This window comes from Schistocerca serialis, chromosome 9 (assembly GCF_023864345.2).
Source record: "Schistocerca serialis cubense isolate TAMUIC-IGC-003099 chromosome 9, iqSchSeri2.2, whole genome shotgun sequence".
NCBI lineage: Eukaryota > Metazoa > Arthropoda > Insecta > Orthoptera > Acrididae > Schistocerca > Schistocerca serialis.
In genome coordinates, this window is record NC_064646.1 from 339856098 (window position 1) to 339881710 (window position 25613).

Below are 25613 nucleotides of genomic sequence, written 5' to 3' on the forward strand. Positions count from 1 at the left end.
TTTTACTTAATCACGCTTTAGCTATGAAACTTTTATTTCAAAAATCGTGTACAGTAAGTCTCTGTACTGTTGTGCTCTGACTGTCGCAATGCAGGACTGAATTTGACACAGTTGAGTCAAGTATTGACAGTGGTTGTAGAGCGTAGTAGACTGAAAATCATCTGCAGTTCTTGGAATACTGGTTTGAGTCTCGCCATGATCATCCTTTTTTTCGTTCAATTTGAAATATTTATATCTCGTAATTGTAAAAGCCATAATTTTCGTGAATAATGCACATCTTCTTGTTTATAAGTACATACTGCACGCGAAATTACTGTTTTCATTTCAAATATAAATTCGTATTTATCGATATTTTATGAAAGATTGTCTTTCTTGCTGTTTCAGAATCCATTCCATATAATCCAGGATCATTCTTCATGGGTTCAGAGGGATGGCATGTGGAACACCATCCTGGATATCTACAAAGATGATGACAGTATGTATTCTCTCTCTCTCTCTCTCTCTCTCTCTCTCTCTCTCTCTCCCCACTCTCCCCCCTGCGGGTCCGGGGTAAGAATAGGCCCGAGGTGTTCCTGCCGGTCGTAAGAGGCGACTAAAAGGAGTTTCAACCGTTTCAGCCTTCCATGTGATGGTCCCCCTTGGGGTTTGACCTCCATTTTTCAAAATTCTACAGAAGTACAAGCCTTTTGGGGAAGGACGCCTTACATGGTGTACCACTGGTCCTCAGTGCACTAAGACCTTGGTACTCAGCATTGTAACGGCGTTGTCACCATACCCACTATTCCTCAAATAGGGCCTAAACGCCTGATGGGTTGTACAAGTTACACCCATAGTGCGTCCCCGTCTGCACCTACGATCATGATGGACTTTTCATGTCACCCGAAATTCAGCACAGTAGCCAGCCCGTTGTGGTGGGGTCGTCATGTACCCTCTACGTTGTAGCCCCCTGACAACACAGGGATCGTACTGCCGATACCTGAGCTGCACCCTCCCCATGTCGGTCAAGGAGTAGATACCCGTCTCCTTGGGGCATCAGGACTCCCGGCAACGGTCATCCTGCCAGGTGGCCCTTGCTGAGGCTGGGTGGCGCCCATGGGGAGAGCCCCTGGTCGTAGTGGGTGGTATCGGGGCAGACGTTTCGCAGATGAAACGTCAACACGTAACAGGTCGCTCTGCGGCCGAGTCTTTCAAAAGGAAAGGTACTGTCTCTGGTTCTGGTTCTCCTGCCCTTTACCCCTTGGCCACTCCCTGGGAGGAGGGACAGGCCGGCCGGCTTGGGGCGAAGTACTTCCCCCGCTATTTGGTCTGTTCTCGAACCGATGGGGGGACGTTCGCCACCTCCAAGCCCATGTTCTTTGTTCAGCACATTGAGGACATCTTCGGGGAAATCGAGGCTCTCTGTAAGATGCGTTCGGGGTCCGTTCTTGTAAAGACCACCTCCGCCACACAGTCGGCGGCACTCCAGGCGTGCGACCGACTAGGGGACATCCCAGTGTCCATTGTCCCGCATCTGGCACTGAATAGGACGCAGGGGGTTATTTTTCATCGGGACCTCCTGCTGCAATCTGATGAGGAGCTCAGGGCCAACCTGGAGCGCCGAGGCGTGCATTTCGTCCGGCGAGTCCAGCGCGGCCCCAAAGACCGTCGCATCGACACCGGGGCCTTTATCCTCGCCTTCGAGGGGGACGTTCTCCCAGAGAAGGTAAAGATGATGTGCTATCAGTGCGATGTGTGACCTTACGTCCTGCCTCCTATGCGCTGTTTTCGGTGTTTGCGCTTTGGGCACATGTCGTCACGGTGTGAGACTGAGCCCCTTTGTGGCGATTATGGACGTCCTCTTCGTGAGCAACATACATGCACCCCACCACCTCAGTGCGTTAATTGTCCTGGCATCCACTCGCCTAGATCCTTAGACTGCCCCGTGTATCAGAAGGAGAAGAAGATTCAAGAACTCAAAACTTTGGATCGTCTCTCTTATTCTGAGGCCAAGAAGAAGTATGACCGCCTCCATCCCGTGACGTTGACCACTTCGTTTGCCTCAGTCGTGTCCACTCCTTCCACGGTATCCTCACCCCTATCCTGTCCCCCCTCCACCTCCTCCCCCCATCCGGGGTCTATGCCTCCGCCTCCCAAATCCCTCCCTTCCAAATCCTCCTCCCCCGCGGCCCCGCCCCCTCTGCCCCAGGGGCCACCTTTCCTCCTCCTCCTCCCCCCCCCCGCCGCCTGAGAAGTGATCCTCTTCTCAGGCGTCCATCGGGGAAACGTTCCGGACCCGGACCCCAGCTTCCGAGGTCCGGCGTTCCAAAACGGACCCCACGCGTGAGGACCTTCTTCGGGTCCAGCCCACCATCCCTGTGCCTCCTCGGACTTCCAAGAAGGCCTCCAAGAAGTAGTCTCTATCCCCCTCTCCATCCCGGCGCGTTTTGTCTGATGCTCCATCCGTGAGTCGCTGCTCCCGGCCGTCCTCAGTTTCGCCGGGATGCTCTGCTGCCAGGCGCTCAGCTGGCCTCTCGTCGGCAAATGATGCTGCCCCTCCTACACAACCCGGGACAGCGGCCACAGCTGGCGACAACTTGATGGAACAGGATCTGCCTCACGCCGGTTGTAGCATTGTTCCCTCGAAACCTGGCCCTCCGCGGCCGTCGAGATGACCAGCTCTTCCCCATCTCGTTCCCCCTCTTTTGACTAGCGATGGCTTTGTTACACTGGAACATAAGAGGTATTCGATCTAATCGGGAGGAATTACAACTGCTCCTCCGCCTGCACTGTCCGCTCGTCCTTGGTCTCCAGGAAACCAAGTTGCGCCGACTGACCGTATTGCCTTTACCCACTATACCTCGGAGCGGTGTGACCTCACCCCTGTGGACGGTATCCCAGCTCATGGTGGGGTCATGTTGCTCGTTTGGGACAATGTCTATTACCATCCCATCCCATTCACCACCCCACTCCAAGCAATAGCTGTCCGTATTACGCTTTCTGCTTTTACTTTTTCAGTTTGTACCATCTACACTCCATCGTCATCCGCAGTTAGTCGGGCTGACATGATGCACCTGATTGTTCAGCTTCCTCCGCCGTTTTTATTGTTTGGCGACTTCAATGCCCATCATCCCCTTTGGGGCTCTCCTGCATCCTGTCAAAGAGGCTCACTCTTGGCAGATGTCTTCTACCATCTCAATCTTGTCTGTCTCAATACTGGCGCCCCGACTTTCCTCTCGGACTCTACTCATACCTACTCCCACTTGGACCTCTCGATCTGTTCTACCACTCTTGCCCATCGGTTCGAGTGGTATGTCCTTTCTGACACCTATTCGAGCGATCACTTCCCCTGTGTCGTTCGTCTCCTGCACCACACCCCATCCCCATGTCCTTCGAGCTGGAACATACCGAAAGCTGACTGGGGACTTCACTCCTCCCTGGCGACCTTTCCAGACCACGATTTTCCCAGTTGTGACAGTCAGGTCGAATACCTCACGGCTGTTATCATCAATGCTGATGAACGTTCCATTCCTCGTACTACCTCTTCTTCACGTCGCGTTTCCGTCCCCTGGTGGAATGAGGCTTGTAGAGACGCTATCCATGCTCGACGACGTGCTTTACGCACCTTTCGCCGCCATCCTACGTTGGCGAATTGTATTGGATACAAAGGACTCCGAGCGCAATGCCGTAGAGTCATCAAAGACAGTAAAAAAGCTTGTTGGGCCTCTTTCACCAGCTCCTTTAACAGTTTTACTCCCTCTTCTGTCGTTTGGGGTGGCCTGCGCCGGCTGTCGGGCATTAAGGCCCACTCCTCGGTACCTGGCCTGACCTCAGGTAATGAGGTCCTTGTTGATCCTGTGGCTGTCTCCAACACCTTCGCCCGGTTTTTCGCGGAGGTTTCAAGCTCCGCCCATTACCACCCTGCCTTCCTTCCCAGGAAAGAGGCAGAAGAGACTCGGCGACCTTCCTTACACTCGCTGAATCTGGAAACTTATAATGCCCCCTTTACTATGCGGGAACTCGAACGTGCGCTTGCACTGTCCCGGTCCTCTGCTCCGGGGCCAGATGCCATTCACGTTCAGATGCTGGAACACCTTTCTCTGGTGGGCAAAAGCTTCCTTCTTCGTACCTACAATCGCGTCTGGACTGAAGGTCAGGTCCCCATGCGTTGGCGTGACGCGGTCGTTGTTCCTATACCCAAACCCAGGAAGGATAGACACCTTCCTTCTAGTTACCGCCCCATTTCTCTTACAAGCTGTGTCTGTAAGGTGATGGAGCGCATGGTTAATGCTCGGTTAGTCTGGATTCTTGAATCTCGACGGCTACTTACCAATGTCCAATGCGGCTTTTGTCGCCGCCGCTCCGCTGTTGACCACCTTGTGACCTTGTCGACATTCATCTTGAACAACTTTTTGCGAAGGCGCCAAACTGTAGCCATGTTCTTCGATGTGGAGAAGGCTTATGATACCTGTTGGAGAGGAGGTATCCTCCGCACTATGCACAGGTGGGGCCTACGCGGTCGCCTGCCCCATTTTATTGATTCCTTTTTAACGGATCGAAAGTTTAGGGTACGTGTGGGTTCCGTACTGTCCGACGTCTTCCTCTAGGAGAACAGAGTGCCTCAGGGCTCCGTCTTGAGCGTAGCCCTTTTTGCCATTGTGATCAATCCAATTATGGATTGCATTCCACCTAATGTCTCAGGCTCTCTCTTTGTCGATGACTTCGCGATCTACTGCAGTGCCCAGAGAACATGCCTCCTGGAGCGCTGCCTTCAGTGTTGTCTAGACAGCCTATACTCATGGAGCGTGGCAAATGGCTTCCGGTTCTCTGAAGAGAAGATGGTTTGTATCAACTTTTGGCGATATAAAGCATTCCTTCCGCCATCCTTACATCTCGGTCCCGTTGTTCTCCCATTTGCGGAAACAACTAAGTTTCTAGGGCTCACATTGGACAGGAAACTTTGTTGGTCTCTGCATGTCTCTTATTTGGCGGCCCGTTGTACACGTTCCCTTAATGTCCTCAGAGTTCTTAGTGGTTCATCTTGGGGAGCGGATCGCACTGTCCTGCTTCGCTTGTATCGGTCCATAGTCCGATCAAAGCTGGATTATGGGAGCTACGTCTACTCGTCTGCTCGGCCATCCCTCTTACGCCGTCTCAACTCCATCCATCATCGGGGGTTACGTCTTGCGACCGGAGCCTTCTACACTAGTCCTGTCGAGAGTCTTTATGCTGAAGCTGCCGAAATACCATTGACCTACTGGCGTGACATACTGCTGTGTCGGTATGCCTGCCGGCTGTTGTCAATGCCCGACCACCCCTCTTATCAGTCCTTCTTCGCCGATTCTCTTGACCATCAGTACGGGTTGTATGTGTCTGCCCTGCTGCCCCCCAGAGTCTGCTTCCGTCGCCTGCTTCGACAATTGGATTTTGCCCTCCCTACCACCTTCAGAGAGGGTGAGAGCCCGACACCACCTTGGCTCCAGGCTCCAGTTCATATTTATCTCGACCTCAGCTCACTCCCGAAGGAGGGTACTCCGGCTGCAGTGTATTGCTCACGGTTTGTCGGACTTCATGCTCGACTTGCCGGTCACACCATTATTTACACCGATGGCTCCAAAACTGATGATGGTGTCGGCTGTGCCTTTGTCGCCGGAGCCGCCACCTTTAAATACCGGCTCCTCGACCAATGTTCCAGCTTTACGGCCGAGCTTTTTGCTCTCCATCAGGCCGTTCAGTATGCCCGCCGCCACCGCCATTCATCGTATGTACTCTGCTCTGATTCACTCAGTGCTCTTGAGAGCCTTGGAGCTCCCTATCCGGTCCATCACTTGGTTCAACGGATCCAGCAGTCCCTCCATTCTTTCGCTGATAATGGTTCTCCTGTCAGCTTTCTGTGGGTTCCCGGACATGTAGGAGTGCCTGGGAATGAGGTTGTAGATGCTGCAGCCAAGGCTGCAGTCCTCCTGCCTCGGCCAGCCTCCCATTGTGTCCCGTCATCTGACGTTCATGGGGTTGTTTGTAAGAGGCTTGTGTCATTGTGGTGGGATGCTTGGTCATCCCTCCAAGGAAACAACCTCCGGGCAGTAAAACCGCTCCCAACTGCTTGGACAACCTCTTCCCGACCATCTTGGCGAGAAGAGGTCCTTCTGACCAGGTTGCGGATTGGGCATTGCCGGTTTAGCCACCGCTACCTGCTCTCAGGTGACCCAGCCCCGCAGTGCCCTTGTGGTCAGGCATTAACAGTGCGCCATGTTTTATTGTCGTGTCCCCGCTTTAGTCAATCTCGTGTTGTCCTGTCCCTGCCATCTACTTTACCAGATGTTTTAGCTGATGACGCTCGAGCAGCTGCTCATGTTCTGCATTTTATAACTTTGACTGGCTTGTCCAAAGACATCTAACTTTTTTACTTATTTTATCTGCATCTTTGTCAGGACTTTCTGGTGTCCCCCCCTCCCCTTGAGTTTTACTAGATTCCATGTGCTCTAACAACGGTGACTGGGCACTAATGACCTCAGTAGTTGAGCGCCCTTAGACCCCACCAAAAAAAAATCCCCCACTCTCTCTCCCCCCCACACTCTCTCCCACCCCACTCTCTCTCCCACCCCACTCTCTCTCCCACCCCACTCTCTCTCCCCCCCACTCTCTCTCCCCCCCACTCTCTCTCCCCCCCACTCTCTCTCCCCCCACTCTCTCTCCCCCCCACTCTCTCTCCCCCCACTCTCTCTCCCCCCCACTCTCTCTCCCCCCCACTCTCTCTCCCCCCCACTCTCTCTCCCCCCCACTCTCTCTCCCCCCCACTCTCTCTCCCCCCACTCTCTCTCCCCCCCACTCTCTCTCCCCCCCACTCTCTCTCCCCCCCACTCTCTCTCCCCCCCACTCTCTCTCCCCCCCACTCTCTCTCCCCCCCACTCTCTCTCTCCCCCCACTCTCTCTCTCCCCCCCACTCTCTCTCCCCCCCACTCTCTCTCTCCCCCCCACTCTCTCTCTCCCCCCCACTCTCTCTCTCCCCCCACTCTCTCTCTCCCCCCACACTCTCTCTCCCCCCCACACTCTCTCTCCCCCCCACACTCTCTCTCCCCCCCACTCTCTCTCCCCCCCACTCTCTCCCCCCCACTCTCTCTCCCCCCCACTCTCTCTCCCCCCCACTCTCTCTCCCCCCACTCTCTCTCCCCCCCACTCTCTCTCCCCCCACTCTCTCTCTCCCCCCCACTCTCTATCTCCCCCCACTGTCTCTCTCCCCCCCCCACTCTCTCTCCCCCCACTCTCTCTCCCCCCCACTCTCTCTCCCCCCCACTCTCTCTCCCCCCCACTCTCTCTCCCACCACTCTCTCTCCCCCCCCACTCTCTCTCCCCCCCCCACTCTCTCCCCCCACTCTCTCCCCCCCCACTCTCTCTCCCCCCACTCTCTCTCCCCTCCACTCTCCCCCACTCTCCCCCCACACTCTCCCCCCCCTTCTTCACTCTCCCCCTCACTTTCCCCCCCCCCCCACTCTCTCCTCCCCTCTCTCTCTGTGGCAAGGGAAAAGTCACACAAACTCAATAAAAATAAAATACCATTGGATCAGCGAGCACTCTACCTTTCACATGGTTATTTTATGGTTGAAGATACTGATAATCCACATGGAGGAACTGGAGAATTAGGCACCATCTCCTCGGACTCCGCATTTGTTTGCTGGGAATGGTCTTGGTGAATCCAGAGTTCCTGAGCTGGGACTGGTAAGTGGTGCAAGTCATCTGTCACTGGAAGCTCTGGACATGGTACAGCGACCACCATGAGGCGCAGTGGTGGTAATGTCGTGTGTCACAGGTAGTGGGGATCTTGGCTTGTCCCTGTTTATTACGAGGATGGTAAAAATCTCTCTAAGAAAAGTCCTCAATCTCAAGGTGTGCTGTGTGCTGATGGGATGCATGGCTATCGATGTGGAACAGTTTTTAGCAGGCAACCTCAGGGGTACCTGGTGCTTACCTATGTAAGCAGGAGGACTTTAATTTCCCTAGCTGCTTGTAGGACTGGGATGGATCCCTCAAAATGCTTTCTTCTTCCCAGCAGAGAGGGTGGGCCACTAAAAACACCCAATTGGACTAGTGGACTCATGTCACCAGTCCTCTAGACTTGGAGATCATGCAGAGTCTTTGTAATGAAAAGAGGGCAGCTTTGAGGCAGAGTCACCTTTGTACACAAACAAAGGTTTAGAGGGCATTAATGGTACTTTAAAATCTGTCAAGCACTTGCAAAATGGGACCAGTTTTAATCTGCCAGTAAGTTTCAAAATGGGACCTTCGTGGTAGAAACAAGTTACTCCCAACAAGTGAACAACAGCCAGAAAGCTTAATGCCTCAGGAAGTATGCCATTGAAAGTGAACTGCACAACACCCTTGAACTACAGCAAAGGTGTTGTGACTTGTGGGGATCCAGTTGACATTACCCAAAAAGAATTGAATGCTGAGTTGTTACAGGAAGAAATTGTTGATGTAAAAAGACATAATGAAAACGGTGGATGATGATCTTGTGAAATCAGATTCGCTTACACTGACTGTCGGCAGCACAAAACTCTCAGTGTGTGTTAAGGCAGGTTTCTTTCACCTCAGTGTGCAGCCTTATTTTCCCAATCCTATGTGCTGTTTTAAGCTCTTTGGGCACACCACCTTAGGATGCAAGGGAGAAGTCACCTGTGGCAAATGTGCTAAGACTGCCCATGAAGGAGTTGGTTGTTCATCTCCTCCAAAGTGTGTAAACTGCTCTGGCGATCACCCTGTCTGGAGTAGGGACTGCAGTGTCTCCCATGAAGAAAGGAAGATACAGGAGATCAAAACAACTAAGTGTATCTTATATTCAGAGGCAAAAAGGGTCAATAAGGCTATACAGACCCTGAAATTCACTACCTCCTTTGTGTCTGTTCTTAAACAACCACTTCAGAAGGCCAATGCTGCTACACAAATGGAAAGTGCTTGTGTACAAATGGATAGTGCTTGTGTTATCACTAGTACCTGTGTTTGTCAATGCACTTGTGCTGCTGCAGTTCCTTCAATGCCCATACCTCCTCCCAAAACATAAGAAGAGGCCATGGTTGCCAAAGTTGCAGAGGTCCCTGCCTCTGCAAGGGGTTCAGACTGATCCACCACCCAGAGTTGCCACTACTACATGGTTGGCTGTGGCTCTGAAATACCCCAAGGAAAAAAAAAACAAAACAAAGGCTAAAGTAAAGAATCAGCTGCCAATAGAGATGGGAAGCAAGCAGTCTGATGATGTCGAGATCACTGTCTATGACACCTCTCAAGACACAACCACGGAGCTGATGGACCTTAATGTTGATGGGGCGCACATCTCGCCTCAACAATAACCACCCATCCACTATGGGCTCACCTCCACAGTGGAAAGACATGGTGAAAATGCAATCCCCCTGTTCCATATTACAGTGGGTCATTAATGGGTCCAGCACTTGTGTGTAGGAACTGACTCTGTTAATACAGGAACACCCCCTTTGCATGTGTTTGCAGGAAACACATTTTGAAGCATGTGATTTCCCAGTACTACAGAGCTATACACTCCATAAGGATGATCTCATTGAGGAAAGAGCAAAGGAAGAGGTCACTATCTTTATCAATAATGTTCTCTCCCTAGTTATTGACCTGCAAGCAGTTGCAGTTGAATTTCATGTGTGTCAGAGAGGGCCACTGCTCGCTATATTTACCTCTGCATGATACAATTGACCCTGAGGCTCTAACAGATCTTATAGAACAACTCTCCTGAACATTCCTTTTTCTGGGGGACTTCAATGCCAATTATCTATTCCAGATCTCGAGCTATATTTATCGTAGGGGTTGAGCTGTGGAGAACTTCATGATGTTTGGGAGCTGTGCATTCTGAATACAGCACTCTTACTCACATCTCAGCTTCTACTGGCTCATACTCAGCCATCAACCCCTCTTTCTGTTCTCCTGCCCTTGAAGACTCAACCTAGCAGGACACAACTGATGACCTTCGTTCCAGTGACCACTTCCCACTGTGGATCCACCACTGGGTGGTGGATGCTTGACCAGAAGCCATGAAAATGGATGGTCAGCAGGCTGTTTTAGAACACCCTGACAGCATCTAGGAATGTCCTACATGTCCTCAGTGGTACTTACTGGGGAGCAGATCGGACAACGCTCCTTCGTTTGTACTGGGCCCTTGTCCGTTCGAAACTAGATTATGGGTGTTTCATTTATGCATCTGCACATCTGTCCATCCTACATGATCTCAATATAATCCACCATCGTTATATCCATTTGGCCACTGGCACCTTGTACACTAGCTTGGTTGAGTGTCTGTATGGCAAAGATCCCAAACTACCGCTGTCATACCACCATGACTTCCTCCTCAGCAGATATGCATGCCATTCATCTGCCATGCTTTGCCACCCATCCCATGCCTCCTTTGATGACTCCTTTGATTGCCAGTATGGGGTGTGACTCCTGGAGTTCACTGTCAGTTCTTGCTCCAGCAGCTTTATGTCACACTTCATGCCACTTTCCCAATGTATGTGAACCCGTCATCACTTTGGCTTCATGTGGCAGCCCATGTTCACCTTGGTCTTCATTCCCTCCCTAAGGATGCTACTCCAGCCTCCCCTTATCAACTTCAATTTCATGACCTTCACATGGAATTTCGCAATAGTACCTTTGTGTACACTGCTGGCTCTCAGACTGACCATGGTGTCGGGTGTGCCTTCGTCATTGATACCAACGTTTTTTGGTATTGGCTTCCGAATCACTGCTCATTATTTACAGCAGAGCTCTTCGCCCTGTATCAGGCTGCGCAGTGTGTCCAGAGACACGGACTTTCAATTGTCACCTGTTACAACTCTCTGTGCCCTTGAGAGCCTCTGTGTGCTGTATGCCGTCCATCCCTTAGTGCAACAGGTCCAAGAAAGCTGTCACTTGCTCTCTCTTCGTGGAACCACTATGATGTTTATCTGGGTCTGTGGTCATTTCGGTCTGATGGGAAACGAGGCTGCTGATGCTGCTGTCAGAGCTGCAGCCTTGGTACCTCGGTCCACTAGTTCTTCAATTCCCTTCATGGGAAAAGCTCCAGGACATAAAACCTGTCCTAGCGTCTTGGACGACCTCTAGCTAGGTTGCCTATTGGGTAATATCTTTTTAGCTATCGTCATTTGTTAAGTGGTGCTCCCCCACCCCTTTGTGCTCATTGCCCTCAACATTTGATGGTTTGCCATTTCTTGATGGAGTGCACTGTTTTTAACCACTTGTGTTCCAATTTATGTTTACTGTCAGAGTTATTGGCCATTTTAGTGAATGACACACGGGCTGACGATCGCGTTTTACTTTTCATCCTTCATAACAATATGGTGAAGAACATTTAATCTTGAGTTCAGGATCTATGTTTCTCTATGGCGTATTTTATGGACCTTTCTCTAAGTACTCATTTTTAGCTGTCTTTCCTTCCATCAATTGGTCTTAACATGTAGTAGCTTTTAACTCCTTTCTTCATCTTTGTGTTCTATGGTTCTGACATGCGCACATGTGACCCTCATTGTTTTTGTGCACTAAAACAAAACAGCACTAAGGATTCCTGTAAAATGCTCTTTGTTTGTTTTTGGATAACTTTGCACTCTGGTACATTTTCTCCAATCTTACAATGACAATAAAGCAACAACAGGTGAGGTTGGAAGCCTGTGCCAATAAAAAAATGGTTTTAGTTTCTCACAAGAGAAGACTATTTGCATCAGTTTTAACTGTGCTCATCAGAGTTTTAATCAACCAGAGCTTACAGCGGGGGGACAACATTTTGCATTTTAAGGTCATGATGTGCACTTCAAGGTTACTACTTGACTCAAAATTAACCCAGGCTGTGTGTGTGTGTGTGTGTGTGTGTGTAACTATGTTTGCTTCAATTTTAAATTAGGCAGCACTGTTCTATCATTGTTTATATGGATGGATCACAGCAAGAGATTACACTTGGTTGTTCAACTGTTTTCCATGGTAGGGTTTTCAAAGTGCACCTTATGGAACAATTTACCAATAATATTATGGAATTATAAGGCATTGTGATGGCACTGGGGTGGATTCAGAGGGACAGTCAGTACACTACAAGTGATCCACCAAATGTATCCAGAAGATCAGTTGATTCCATGTTTCACGACTCTTTACAGTGGCTCAAATATCGTTGCAAGAAGGTGATCTGTTGCTGGATACTTGGACTTATCGGGATACAGGGAAGTGACATAACCAACAAAACAACCAAAAAAGCATGTTTGAATAGTGTTGCACATCAATATGCTGTCCACTTGCATGCTGTCATCTCATTATCTGACAAACATTTTGTGCATCAGTGGGAAAGCTAAATGGTTGGAGATCAAAGAAAACAAACTGCGGTACTCAACTCGGCCATACAAGCATGGTGAACTTCCTGCCAATCTCACCAGTGGGGTCTCATTGACTGGAGTTGCATTGTCTTCAGTGTGAACCCAAGTGACCAGTGAAGACTTGGCTGGAGAATAATGGGATACCAACCTGGCTGTCACCCACCATATGACCTAACAACTGGGAGTGATGGTCTTGGGTGCCATTTCTTTTCGTAGCAGGACCCGTTTGGCTGTCATCCTTGGCATCCTTAGAGTACAGTGGTACATCGATGATATTCTACATCCAATTTTCTTGCCCTTCATGGCAGGCTCTCCTGGGCTTAAATTTCAGCAAGATAATGCCTGCCCACGTACAGCAAGAGATTCTTCTGCTTTTCTTCATGCTTGCCAAATCCTACCTCGGTCAGTAAGGTTGCCAGATCTCTCGCCAATTGAGAATGTTCGGAGCATTATGGGTAGGGTTCTCCAAGTAGCTCAGGATTTTGATGATCTAGCATGCCAATAGGACAGAATTTGACAAGATATCCCACAGGAATTCATCCAACAATTCTGTCAGTCAATTGCAAGCCAAATAACTGCAAACAAAAGAGCCAGAAGTGGACACAATATTGACTTCCTCAATTTGTGAAGCTCTTTCTCGTGAATAAATCGTACAATTTTTCTGAAACTGTAATCTGAACATTGTTCAGCAATAAAGTATTAATACTTCAACACACCAAATTACCATTTAAAAGGAAGCAACTTGGACTCCTCTGCCCAAAGGTATAGTATATTAAGAAGCACAAATAAGCAGAAAATGTAAAAGGAGATGATGATTTAAAATGAGAAAATGAATGTATGGAAAATAAGTGTTACTACAGAAGTTGTGAAATATCCAAGAACCAAATAACGTTAAACAGTTTCGATCCCTATATTTTCAGTGTACTCAATATAAAACTCTAAACTCTCTTCCACTCATGTAAATCATTTTATTAACAATTTTACACACATCTACAATGGCTGTAAACTAAATTTAATAGAGATTAACAGTTTTTTCAGGGCTTGTGCATCTACTTTTAAATATCTTATTTTCACGTGTAGAGAGCAGGATATGATTGCATGGGGCCTGGTTAAGAGTGTAGGGAGGAGATTGTCATGTGTCTCATTTCTGTAAACTTCAGGAACTTACAGCTTTCATTTACGGACACATCATGATGATGGAGAACGATTGCCTTTAGTCCTGTTTTGATACACCATTCCCAAAGCTTCTTGCAAGCTTTTGGCAAACACAACACCATGTAACATATACCGGTGACAGCCCTTTGTTCCTAGAGGTGGCCAGTTTCCAATTAAAAAATGGCCACATTTTCTTTCCTCCATGCCATTTCACTTTCATTAGCGGATATCCTCCCCCACCTACCTCCCCCACCTCCTTGGCTTTGACAAAGAAACACATTTTTCATCTGTCAAACGTCCATGATCTTGAAAACAATTATGCAGAATTTTTGATACAGCCAAAATAACCTTTTATAGTGTCACTTTGAGGTCCTTAAATGTTGCTCTTTTTACCACCAATGATGTAACCCGGTAACAGTGCAGTAACCAGATGCACAATTCTCTCCTTGCCATCCAATGACATTATGCCGTTTTAGTATTTCAGGAAAGATAAGAAACGACAATTTATTCAGGGATGAGGAAGTTCCCAGAAAGACTGTAGCAGTGCATAGTAGAATTTGGTTTATCAAGTAATGACACATGTAACTGTCAGTTCATCATTGGAAAATAGGAGTGCTCAGCAGAATAGTGCACCTGCAGGAAGCTGCAGATTCCAGGAAATAATCCATTAGTCTCAAGTTGAACATGAAAAGAAAAGTGATACACAGTGAGTGTAGTGTCAGATGAAAAAACACGAGACATTCATGACAGCACTGTGGTGGGTTTTGAAAGCCTAGATGTATTTCTGGAAGAGGTATAGTAGATACAACAACAACAAAACGTGCGCACATGCACACACACATGTTAGATCCCTTTATAAAACCCTGAAGAATCCAAAATATTGAACTTGGAAACAGTCCATGTCCACAGGAATGTTAGATATTCTTACTGTCACTTAATTGTAACTTATCACTTGATATGATCCAGAATGATAGTCTCTCTTCCTTAAATGTAGAATTGGCTGCTAACTTCCGTAATGTTCTGACTACTAATGCAACTCCTGCTGTTAGATGTGAGATGATGCTGTTGTCATAAGCAATGATTGCAGACTGGCTGAGCAGCACTGCGCTTTGATGTAACTACTGTTCTGGGAATGTCAGCGTATGGAACCCCTTGAGAGCATGCCTGCACTGACATCTCTCATTCATAGCTGCATCACGCCATAGTTGACTTATTTGCGGTTCCATTGTGAGATACTGACTTTGTAGTGGGACATCGTTCTTCAGACAGTGTAACACAATGACAGTAATTTCATTCTGACTAAGATGTGTCCTGTATTCACAGTAATGTTTGTCACCCAAATAAGGTAACATTACCTGTCACTTAAAACACCTAATTTGCTGAACTGTGTATCATAATTATCAGTGTGGACTCAACAACAGACATAAACTTTACCTTAAACCTATAAAAGAGTGGAAGTTCAGTGACAATGATGAGAAACATATAAAGACAATCACTTATTACATGGATGGATGTTTTGGTACAAGACTATTTGTTCTACGTGAATGAAGTTGTGAGGGCATATTGAAAAGTAATGCCTCAGAATTTATGTAAAAACTCATAAAGCTTTTTAAATAAAACAAACTGTATTAACATTTCACGTATTCATTATCCATGTCTGCATATTTACCACTCAACATATTCACCCTGGCAGCAGACATTTCTTTTAATGAGAGACCTGTCTGTTGGTACTGTCACTGTAGAATACTGGACTTCATTGCCAGAGCCACAACCTCACCTCTACTTGCATTGCTTCAAAAGTATCAAAGTGAAATCCTCAAACGTGTTCTTTAAGTTCATGAAACAGATGAAAATTGAATGGAGCCAAGTTGGGACTGAATGGATGATGATAGTTGACAGTGTACTTGAAGTGTCTGTGTTGGGTTCGTGCAGATGTTGCAGTGCTTTTGAGTGGTCTGGCATTGTTGTGCTGAAGGAGAGGATGCTCCATGTGTGGATTTACTCTTTGTTTTCCGAGGCTCTCACAGTACCTTTCTGAGTTTCAGATGGTGCCTTTAGGCACGAATTTCAAGTGCACCACACCTTGAACTTACCAGAACACTATGAGCATGCTGGTGATCCTTTCTGGCAGAACTCCATTGATGTGCTCTTGATTTTGGGGTCAAAATGGTGAGGACAAATAATACAATGTTACACATTACTGATGACGATACACTCATCACTATACACAGCTTTCATTCTTCCACGAATTTGAATCGCAGACACGTTTTATGTGGTAGGAAACTCGATTGCAGTACACTGTTTCTCACACACCAACATAGTTATGCTACACACAGACACATTACAATCCAGAGCCCTCTAGTGGCAGAGGATTGCAGCTTGAGTTGGTGAAGTGGGAAAGTTGACCGAGTGATATGTAAGAGATGTAATTCCTCAACCAATATTGAAACAGATTTTTTAAAAAAAAAAAAAAAAAAAAGGCATTGCTTTTCAGCATGCCCTCGGAGAAACTTGAGGCACATTTTAGCTTATGTGTAGGATTACAAAATTTTTATTTTTAAAAGAACCATCTGATTTTACAAGGGTGTATCTTTTACATACATGGACATACAATCTTGGGGCTCTCCTCACAGTTACATTTAAGATTAAACTTTTCATTTACTTTTGACAAATGTTCAATGTGTTCTCCATCAGATGCACAGCCAGTATCTAGATGATAGTTAGTCATCTCATAAGTTTGCAAGTATACCTGGAGTTACTACATTCACTGCTGTTACTATGCAGCACTTCAGTTCATTCAAAGTTCATTGAAGTGGAGGCACATAGATGGAATATTTTGCAAACTCCATACAAAACAAAATCACCTTGCATTAAATCGGGATATGTTGGAGGCCAGTGGTACAATGCAGGGACATTGTCAAATGCCTTGGACTATAGGAGGTCCATGCTCCCAGTAAAATTCATGCTACAGAGTCATAATGGAATTGCATCTGTTGAAATGTATGATAAAAAATACCTTATGTTCTATGTTATCACCATCTTGACTCGACACACATTAGGTGATGAATGAGTGACTGAGCTATGCAATGGAACAGTGCCAGTCCCGTAAGAGGATGAGTCAACTGCAAGCATGACCAGCTTAAAATGTACCGAACAATGACCACTCAATAAAGCATTTTCAGATCCTGTAATGTCACCTGACACACTCTAGTCCACTGAAACGGAATGTTGCTTCATCAAATATAATACAGTGGGACTGAAATCTGCAGTGTTCAAAATGAGCCAAATGTAATAAATCAATTTACTCAACACAGCTTGGAGTATGCTGACATTTCTAGGAGCTGGGAGGTCACATACAGTGGTGAAGTATGACAGCACAGGGTGGATAATTCAGTCTCAGTTTGGAAAGAGGACACTTGTCTTTATTACACTTCAAAACCTAGCATCTGAAAGCACATGAAACAATTTTCTGAGACTGGAAAGAGGTTCATTAGCAGTACAATCCAAAATGACTATGTGGTAATAGTTAACAAGAAGGAACTATAGCAGTCAACTGTGACAAATAACAATAAAAAATTACAGATGCAGATGCACTGTCAAAAGACAACCTCAAAAACTTAAATATCCCCATTTCGATGTTGATCACAAAAACTTGTTGCAATTTTCATCCAAGGGGAGCTTCAGATAAGCAACATGAAGATAAGTCTTGAAAAAGAAGCATCCTGTACCAAGTTTGTATGTGAATTTCTCAGGCTGTAGTAAAGGAAAAGAGTTAATCACAGTTTGTGGATTTATTGTTGCCTTGAAATCCACATATAAGTATAATCTGCCTGAAGGTTTCTTTATTATCATTGTAGGTCATGCCCACTGACTGGTTGCTTCAAGGGAAATCACACCACTATCCTGCCAAGATAAGCATTCCTGTGCCACCTGATCTCTGATAGCATGAGGGATGGCCTGTGCTTGGCAAAGTCGTGGCAATGTGAGACTTAAAATTATTAGCTTTACCTAGATCATTCTTAAAATGTCTTTAAATTCATGACACAGTTTAGCTACCCTGTCCATAGGCGCAAAAGAAAATTGTCATGGGTGTGCAAACCAGACAGATCAAAATAACCCAAGCCAAAAATGTTTTCACTCTTACATGAGCACAAAACTAAATGAAATTGTTTTGGTAATGTTTTGAAAAGTGACAGGACTGTCATGTCCACCATAACCAGAAAGAGTTGCCTGTGACTTATGTAGCTTAGGCTTGCCTAACAGTTCATAAGTGCTTCTGTTCAACAGACTCACTGATGAACCAGGATATTTGGTGATTGGCAGTATGCAGAGTGACACAATTCATTTGCCTGATGCTGATTAGTAGTAGTGTGTGACTTCCTTGTTGCTGCACTTGATGGATAATGTGTTACACTAGAGTCACTACTTGGCAGTGAAAAAATTGCATTGACATTCATTGACTGAGACTTTGGAGACCATGTAGGGTGTGTGTTGAACTTCTGTTATTTAGACAGACAGCCTGAATGTGACCATACTTGCCACAGTGATAAGTGCCACATCAGGGGCATTCCTGACACTTGTGGGCTGTGAGACATCAAGGGCAAGATTTGACACTGCTAGCCTACTGCGTAGCACTGCAAGTCTGCTTACACCATTGCTGTGACAGACTGTATGTGCCGTAGTGGACGAACTACAAGCATGATACGTTTATCACTATTCTGTATGGCACAAGTATGAGTGCATGATGGCATGTCAGCTTGCACTGTGAGAATTGTTTTAACCATTTTTATCAAATTCTGCATCTGGTTGCCTGAAACTGAATAATTTGTGTCATTGTCAGTTCTCATGGAGGACTAGCCATGATGAACACACAAAAATTACAATGAAAAGCATGCGCTGTCACTGGAAAAAAAGAAAAAAATTACACACACAAAAGTGAAGAAATGCAGGCAAGTGCAGGACGAAGTTTGGAACACTGTGGGTACAGACCCATTGCCGGTTGCCTGGTTGGTCCAGTAGTGGACACCAAGAAATAGGTGGAAAACTGAGACAGAGCAAAATAATTAAAGCACATGTAATATGTATGTAACATCATTTACTTAATTTTCTTCTGAAAGTCCAATATTCTACACTAGCCCATTACACAAACACATTTACTGTAATTAATCACAATAACAGGGAAGCAAACTGGTAATGCTGCACAATCAGACTGGCTGGCATCAGTTTGGTATCATCTTAAGCCGGCTTGGTGGTGGTGCTGTTATCACGTGCAGTAGAGGGTGTTGGATTGGCAGGGCTGTGACATTTTACTGCCACCCTCCGGACATAGAATACTTGATGTGGTGTTGATAGTGCATAACACCACAATACCCCCTTCTCTATTTTCCACCCTCCCTCCCCCTCTCCTGTCCCAAGCCGGCAATATCACTTCCCCCCCGACCCCCCCCTCCCCAGCCCATGCCTCTTCCATACATTGCTATCTGTTCCAATTAGATTGCTGCTCACACCTGATGCTCTCACAGTCTGGTCTTAGCACATAGAGCAATTAGCTGTGTATGTCTAAGGTTTGTTTATGTGAATGTGTATATGTGTTTTCTATTTCTAAAGGAGGACTTTGTCTGAAAGCTGATAAATTTCTAGCATTCTTTTTGTTTGTGCCTGTCTGCTTTTACTACACAGAGAAGAAACGGAGTTGCAATCTGTTGTTGTTGTTCAGTTCTGGACTTCCCATCGTTTAATGTTATTATTATACCTTCTTGATCTGATATGCAAAAGTGAATAATTATTCCACCTCAGCTAGTGTATTTCAGCCAAACATATAGTGCATGATTTAGCAGTCAGAAGGGTATCTGATTAGTTGATATGTCATACTTACTTATTCAGTGTTACATAATACTTACTTATTCAGTGTTACATAATACTTACTTATTCAGTGTTACATAAATAGATGAACTTGGGTTTCTGAACAATAGTAGAACTGTTATTTTGAGTGGTGAAAAAACAGCAAGTTTGTATGAAGTATTAAGATCGTGTGGAAATCATCTGTGAAGTAGTGGTGGATGGAACAGAAAATAAAAGTAAAATAGGGGGGAGCATTTTGTTTTCAGCTGCATTATCTATATCTTAAGGCTTTACAAACATTCACTGAATATGACTTCATGATCAGAAATGATAGCTCATTGTCAAGTAAATAAGTTACTCCTGCACAATGAGAAATTTATTTAAATTTGAAATAATAATAATTACAAGATGGCAAAATGAACAATAAAAGCGTTTGTGCTGAAAAGTTATCTCTTTTTTTTTTTTTTTTTTTTTTTTTTTTTTTTTTTTTTTTTTTTTTTTTTTTTTTTTTTTTTTGGGATACTCCCACTTCAGTTGCATATTTTGGCCTGAGAAATTTACCATTGCTTATGAGCTTAATTTAATGAAAATCAGAAGTAACAATGATCTTGAGATACAAGGAATTACACTGTTATTTCCAGTGGTCATGTGTATGGCTCATACAGTCTGTTTTCCAGGGTTCACCATTCTGCAAAGCCCACAATAAAATCAGAGTTCAACTCACTGAAGGGCAAATTTTGCTCTGTCACACATTGTAAAAGTGTGTGCGTGTGCGTGTGCACGTGCGCGTGCGCTTGCGCGTGTGTGCGCGCTATGTGAAGAACTCATTCAGGAAATGGCATAGTTGAACCACAATATTTTGAACGAAACAAGGCAATTTGCTACAACTGTGATGCACATGTCGAACTCATGTAGAGAAGAGGATCATACAAAGGCAGCTGGGTAATGGGTCACACAATGTTACCAACTGCATGGAATGACCACAAGTTTGTCTGAATGACTGTAATGGATTGCCAGATTTCACCTGCAGTGTTTGTTTGTTGCTGCGTCACTGATTTGATGTCACCTTCCCTTTTGGAAGCTGTATCAGTGATAAAAATGAATGAAATTCCACTGTCTTCCATTGATGAGATAGTGCAATTACAGTGGTCTGCATTGGACACATGAACACTGCCTCTGGCAACCTGATGATAAAAATTTTTTGTGCATTTGGATTAGTTCCACCTTAAATAGTCCTGCAAGTGACAACTGTCTAACACTATTCCACTGACAACCAGCACTGAGGGCAATCACCAAATGAGGTGGTTTGACACACAACGTATCAGGAAGGCCTTAGAGCCCAAGCTACACATGCCTAGTTGTGTATGATGAACAGTTATGTTCACATCATCTTTGAAGAGTGTGTGATATACTGAACAAATCTTGTTATGGTTGATCAGAAGCTCCACTGATGATGGTGTGTGGGCTCAGTTGCAGATCATGTGGAGAGAGCATAGAGGACCCCGTTTGATTCCTTGCCAAGACATTTATAGGATCAGTTTGTATAATTTGAGGGCTGCACACCGTATTGTATTCTCAAAACTATATTATTATGTACAGTTGAGCAATCCTAATCATCTTTGTACTGTATTATACTTAATATGTGGTATAAGGATTGTCACAGTTTACAGCATAATTTTTGTGCTACAATTTTCTCTAACATTAGAGTGCATGGTTTACTTCTGTCTTCATTTTCATCTCCTGTGCGAAAATTTGAGAGTCATCTTGACTTGATCTACCTATATTTTCCATTGTGCTCTTGTTCATGTCATTCACATTTGCTCCCATATTACAAATGAATTGATTATATTTCCAGACAAGAGATGGTTATTTATCATTTCTTCTGCTAGACACAGCACTGTTGCTTACCGCAATTTTAATTTATTATGTTCTCAACTTTCAAATAGCTCTCTAGTGAGTTAACTTTAATGTATCACAAATTGACATTCCTATGTAGGCTTATAATAGCATATCAGTACCTATTCTCTTCAATATCATTCATGCAGAAGTACAGCTTGAGTTGCAAAAAAAAAAAAAAATAAATAAAAAAAAATAAAAAAAAATTCTTATATGGATTTGGTTAGCATTGAGGATTTTACATTGTGGTGTTATTTTGCAGGAGCTCTTCAAACCTTGCGCCGTGTTCTCAAGTTTGACCCGTATGCCTCCAGGTGTCACTCAATTTGCTGATTATGCAGAAACAGAACGTGATCAAACTAACAGTGGAGATGTATAGTGGTGCTGAACATGCCAAGAGTTGCCTGTGGTGCCATGAAACACAGTCACTTATTATTGTAAGAAGATGCTTTAGAATGGAGCATCACAGAGCTCTTGCCCAAGGGAAAGGCTATAAAAGCATGGTATGATTCGTTTGTGGAAACAGGCTGTGTGGCACTTCGAGAGAAAGGGAAAGGTCATCCATGGAAAGCAGGCTCTCGTGCATCGGGGAAGAAATTGTGTATGGCTGGAATATCTGCCATGTGACAAGAGGAAGCCACATGGAGCATTTGTAGAAAGAAAGTTGAGGTTCTATCAATTTTGCAAATGAGAATCAAGTAAGTAAACCAACTGCATTATTTAATGTTACTTTTTGGTAGCTAATTTAGAATAATCCCGTATTATAAAAACTTGCTCACAGACATAGGTAAAAAGCATTGGAAGCTCTGCAAATGTAAGAATAGACAGATATATGGCATAGACATACCTATGATATTTCAGATTTGTTTGCACTGGACAGAATTATGTTAGTGTTCCAATAAATCTCCAGCTGGATCATTATTGGCGTACTTACATATGCTTGAATAGTGATGCAGAATAGAGCACACCACCACAGCACTGTGTTTCAAAGAATGGCATTTCTAAAAATTGGGATTTGTTTTCAGTTCCAGCCACTTAAAATATTTATACATTACAGCTGTCATCTTGTTTAGCCACAGGCACAAACTACTTGCCAGTATCTAAACAAGTATGTGCATGGATATTAATCGTTGTGATTTTCATGCCTTTTCAAATATTTATTCATTTTGTCCATTGTTGTTTTCTGCTGACAACTGTGTCCAATGCATCCCAATTAAGAAAACACAATATTGCAAGGCTTAAGAAATAGAGCAGTTAATGCTTTATTAATAACATAAGAAGATGAATCTTGTGACTCTTCAGCTTCTCCCAGTGTACTTCATGACAAAATAGTTCACCTGTGATCGGTTTTCTCATTAATAATAATTGCTTGTTGCTGTAGTATACAGAAGCAGTTTATAATAAACTGAGGTGACAAAAGTTATGGGATAACTCCTAACCTCATGTTGGACCTTCTTTTGCCCAGAATAGTGCAGAAACGTGATGTGGCATGGACTGAGCAAGTTGTTGAAAAACCCCTGCAGAAATATTGAGCTATGCTGCATCTATAGTTGCCCATAATTGTGGAAGTGTTGCCACTGCAGGATTTTGTGCACAATTTGACCTCTCGATAACATCCCATAAAAGTTCGATGATATTCGTGTTGGCTGACCTGGGTGGCCAAATAATTCACTCGAATTGTCCAGAATGTTCAAACCAGTCATGAACAATTGGGCCCCAGTGACATGGGAATTGTCAGCCATAAAAATTCCATGGTTGTTTGGGAACGAGCAGCCTCTGAATGGCTGCAGATGGTCTCCAAGTAGCTGAACATAACGAGCTACAGTCAATGATCAGTTCAGTTGGACCAGAGGACCCAGTCCATTCCATGTAAATCCCATGCACACCATAATGGAGCCACCACCAGCTTCCACAGTGCCTTGTTGAAAACTTGGGTCCATGGCTTCGTGGCATCTGTACCACACTTGAACCCTACTATCAGCTCTTACCAACTGAAATCTGGTATCATCTGACCGGGCCACAGTTTTCCAGTCATCTGGTATCAAAGTGATATGGCCACAAGAGGTGCTGCAAGATGTTGTGTTATTAGCAAAGGCACTCGTGTCGGTCATCTGCTGCCATAGCCCATTAATGCTAAATTTTGCCACACTGTCCTAATGGGTATGTTTGTTGTATTTCCACATTGATTTCTGCAGTTATTTCATGCCGTATTGTTTATCGTGTAGTGCTGACAACTCTATGCAAATGTCACTGCTTTCAGTTATTACGTGAAGGCAGTCGGCCACTCCACTGTCTATGGTAAGAGGTAGTGCCTGAAATGGCATACTCTCTGCACACTCTTGGCGCTGTGGTTCTCAAAATATTTAATTCCCTGATGATTTTCGAAATGGAATGTTCCATGCATTTAACTCCAGCTGCCATTCAGCATTCAACGTCTGTTAGTTCCCTTTGTGTGGGCAGAACAACCTGAGTACAAATGTTAGGTCTGTCAATGCACTGCCATTTTATGCCCCCTGTAAATGATACTACTACCATCTGTATATGTGTATATCACTATCCCATGACTTTTGTCACCTCAGTGTAGTTCACTAATAAATTTATCCATTCAGTCTACATTCTTGGATGCTCCTTTTCATGGTGACAGATACAGAAAACAGTGCACACATGAATCATATTAAAGAGGGAGGAGAAAATTGTGTTCCATAATCATAAGGCTTTGATTAATATATATTTTCTTTTTGGTTTCAGATGGATAAAGTTGTACAACATATCTGCAATGAGAAACCGTTTTGAAAGAGAACCAAACAAAAACTCTAAGTATATTGATAGCTTATTACATCATCATGTTACAGATATTTTGGAGTAAATATTAATGTGTTCATGTAATTTAATGTTAAACAGCAAGTAAACTGATGTTCTGCTGATTTTTGTTTGTTTCTAATTAGTTTTTGGCTTATTGGGCTCTCATCAGGAAACAACTTACTAGTGCCCACAAGGTACGCTAGTTCTTAGGTAACCAAACATTATAAGCAGATATACAATCCAGTTGCACAGCATACTATTTATGTGGTAAATTGAAAATTGACAATAAAGTAAGTGTTTAGTTTTTCTTGTAATAAAAATAACCCTGATTTTGTGCAGAAAATTGCCCATGGTTAGAAGGTTCATATGTTGTTAACACGGATCCCTTATTGTGCAGATATGCTTTGTATATTTGTTTGTATATAATGATAGAAAGTATAATATTGTATAAATTATTATGACATCAGTAGTGTGTACAGTGATCAAAGATGAGTGAATGAATAAATAAATATATAAATAAATTCTTTGTAAATGTTTCTGGTAAAATTATCACACTTCACATTAGCATGCTTTGCATCACAGTGAGTGTGCATATTTCCCTGCTCCTATAGGTCCTATTAATGTGTTACCATTAAACCATTTATGCAAAGGTCACAAATAATGCAAATATTAAATTCTGTTCAGCAACAGTTTTTCGTCATTTACAATTTCTTATACAAAGCAAAACAGGGTGCAAAAACTCACTTGATACATACAAATCATGAAAGGCTGAAACCAACTTGGTTATTCTGAGGAGAGCACAGGCACAGAGGAGCAAAACTGATATACACACAAGAGACAGTTTACGAATTAACTAATGTGATTTCTACTCACTCTATAGTGGAGATGTTGAGTCACAGATAGGCACAAAAAAAAAAAAAAAAAGTCAATACACACTTGAGCTTTTGCCAGAAAGGCCTTTATGCCACCACTGGAATTAGAAAAAAAAGTGTCCTCCCCCCACCCCCCACACGTGTGTGTGTGTGTGTTTTTTGTCTAAATCCAATGAAGATTATTTAAGCCAAAAGATATTGTGTTTGGCAGTCTTATTTGTTATGTCTATCTGCAACTCAGCATCTCCACTATATGGTGAGTAGCTGTCTATCCATTTAGAAATGTTGTCATTATTCCATCCGGGATTTTCCACTGTTTGACTTAGAATGTGATTTCTCTTATTCCCCATGTTCTTGTATCTGCCCAAGAGGAGCAGCTTATGCCTTGCCCTATTACTGTAAATGCACACTGCTGCAGTGTCATTTCATCCAAGTAGTACAATAAAGAAACATCTATTACCAGTATTTCTATGAGGGGTGTAGGATCACCTCAGAATTGCTTTAGAAGTATTTGAGACAGGAGAGTTGGAGGGACTGCTGAATATGTGCAATGCATCTAGTATCATTCTCAGGCACACACACTGCCACAGGAAGCTACACGAAATGCGCTGTGGACAATGTAAGTTCTAAATGTGTACAACGAGGAGTTATGTTCTTGACTGTTACCTTAGATTTCTCATATGAATCAAAGAGGCTGACAGCCTTG

The 25613-nt window shown here is 44.4% G+C and overlaps 1 protein-coding gene across 1 annotated transcript in view; it reads left to right on the forward strand.

Moving 5' to 3' along the window:
• The window catches only part of LOC126419604 (uncharacterized), a 1338018-nt gene extending 1316482 nt beyond the window's left edge, over positions 1-21536 (forward strand). The window contains exons 15-16 of the mRNA XM_050086792.1: positions 385-475; positions 21496-21536. The gene's annotated coding sequence lies outside the window, so the exon portion shown is untranslated. The remainder of the gene's footprint in view (positions 1-384; positions 476-21495) is intronic.
• The last annotated feature ends 4077 nt before the right edge of the window (positions 21537-25613 follow it).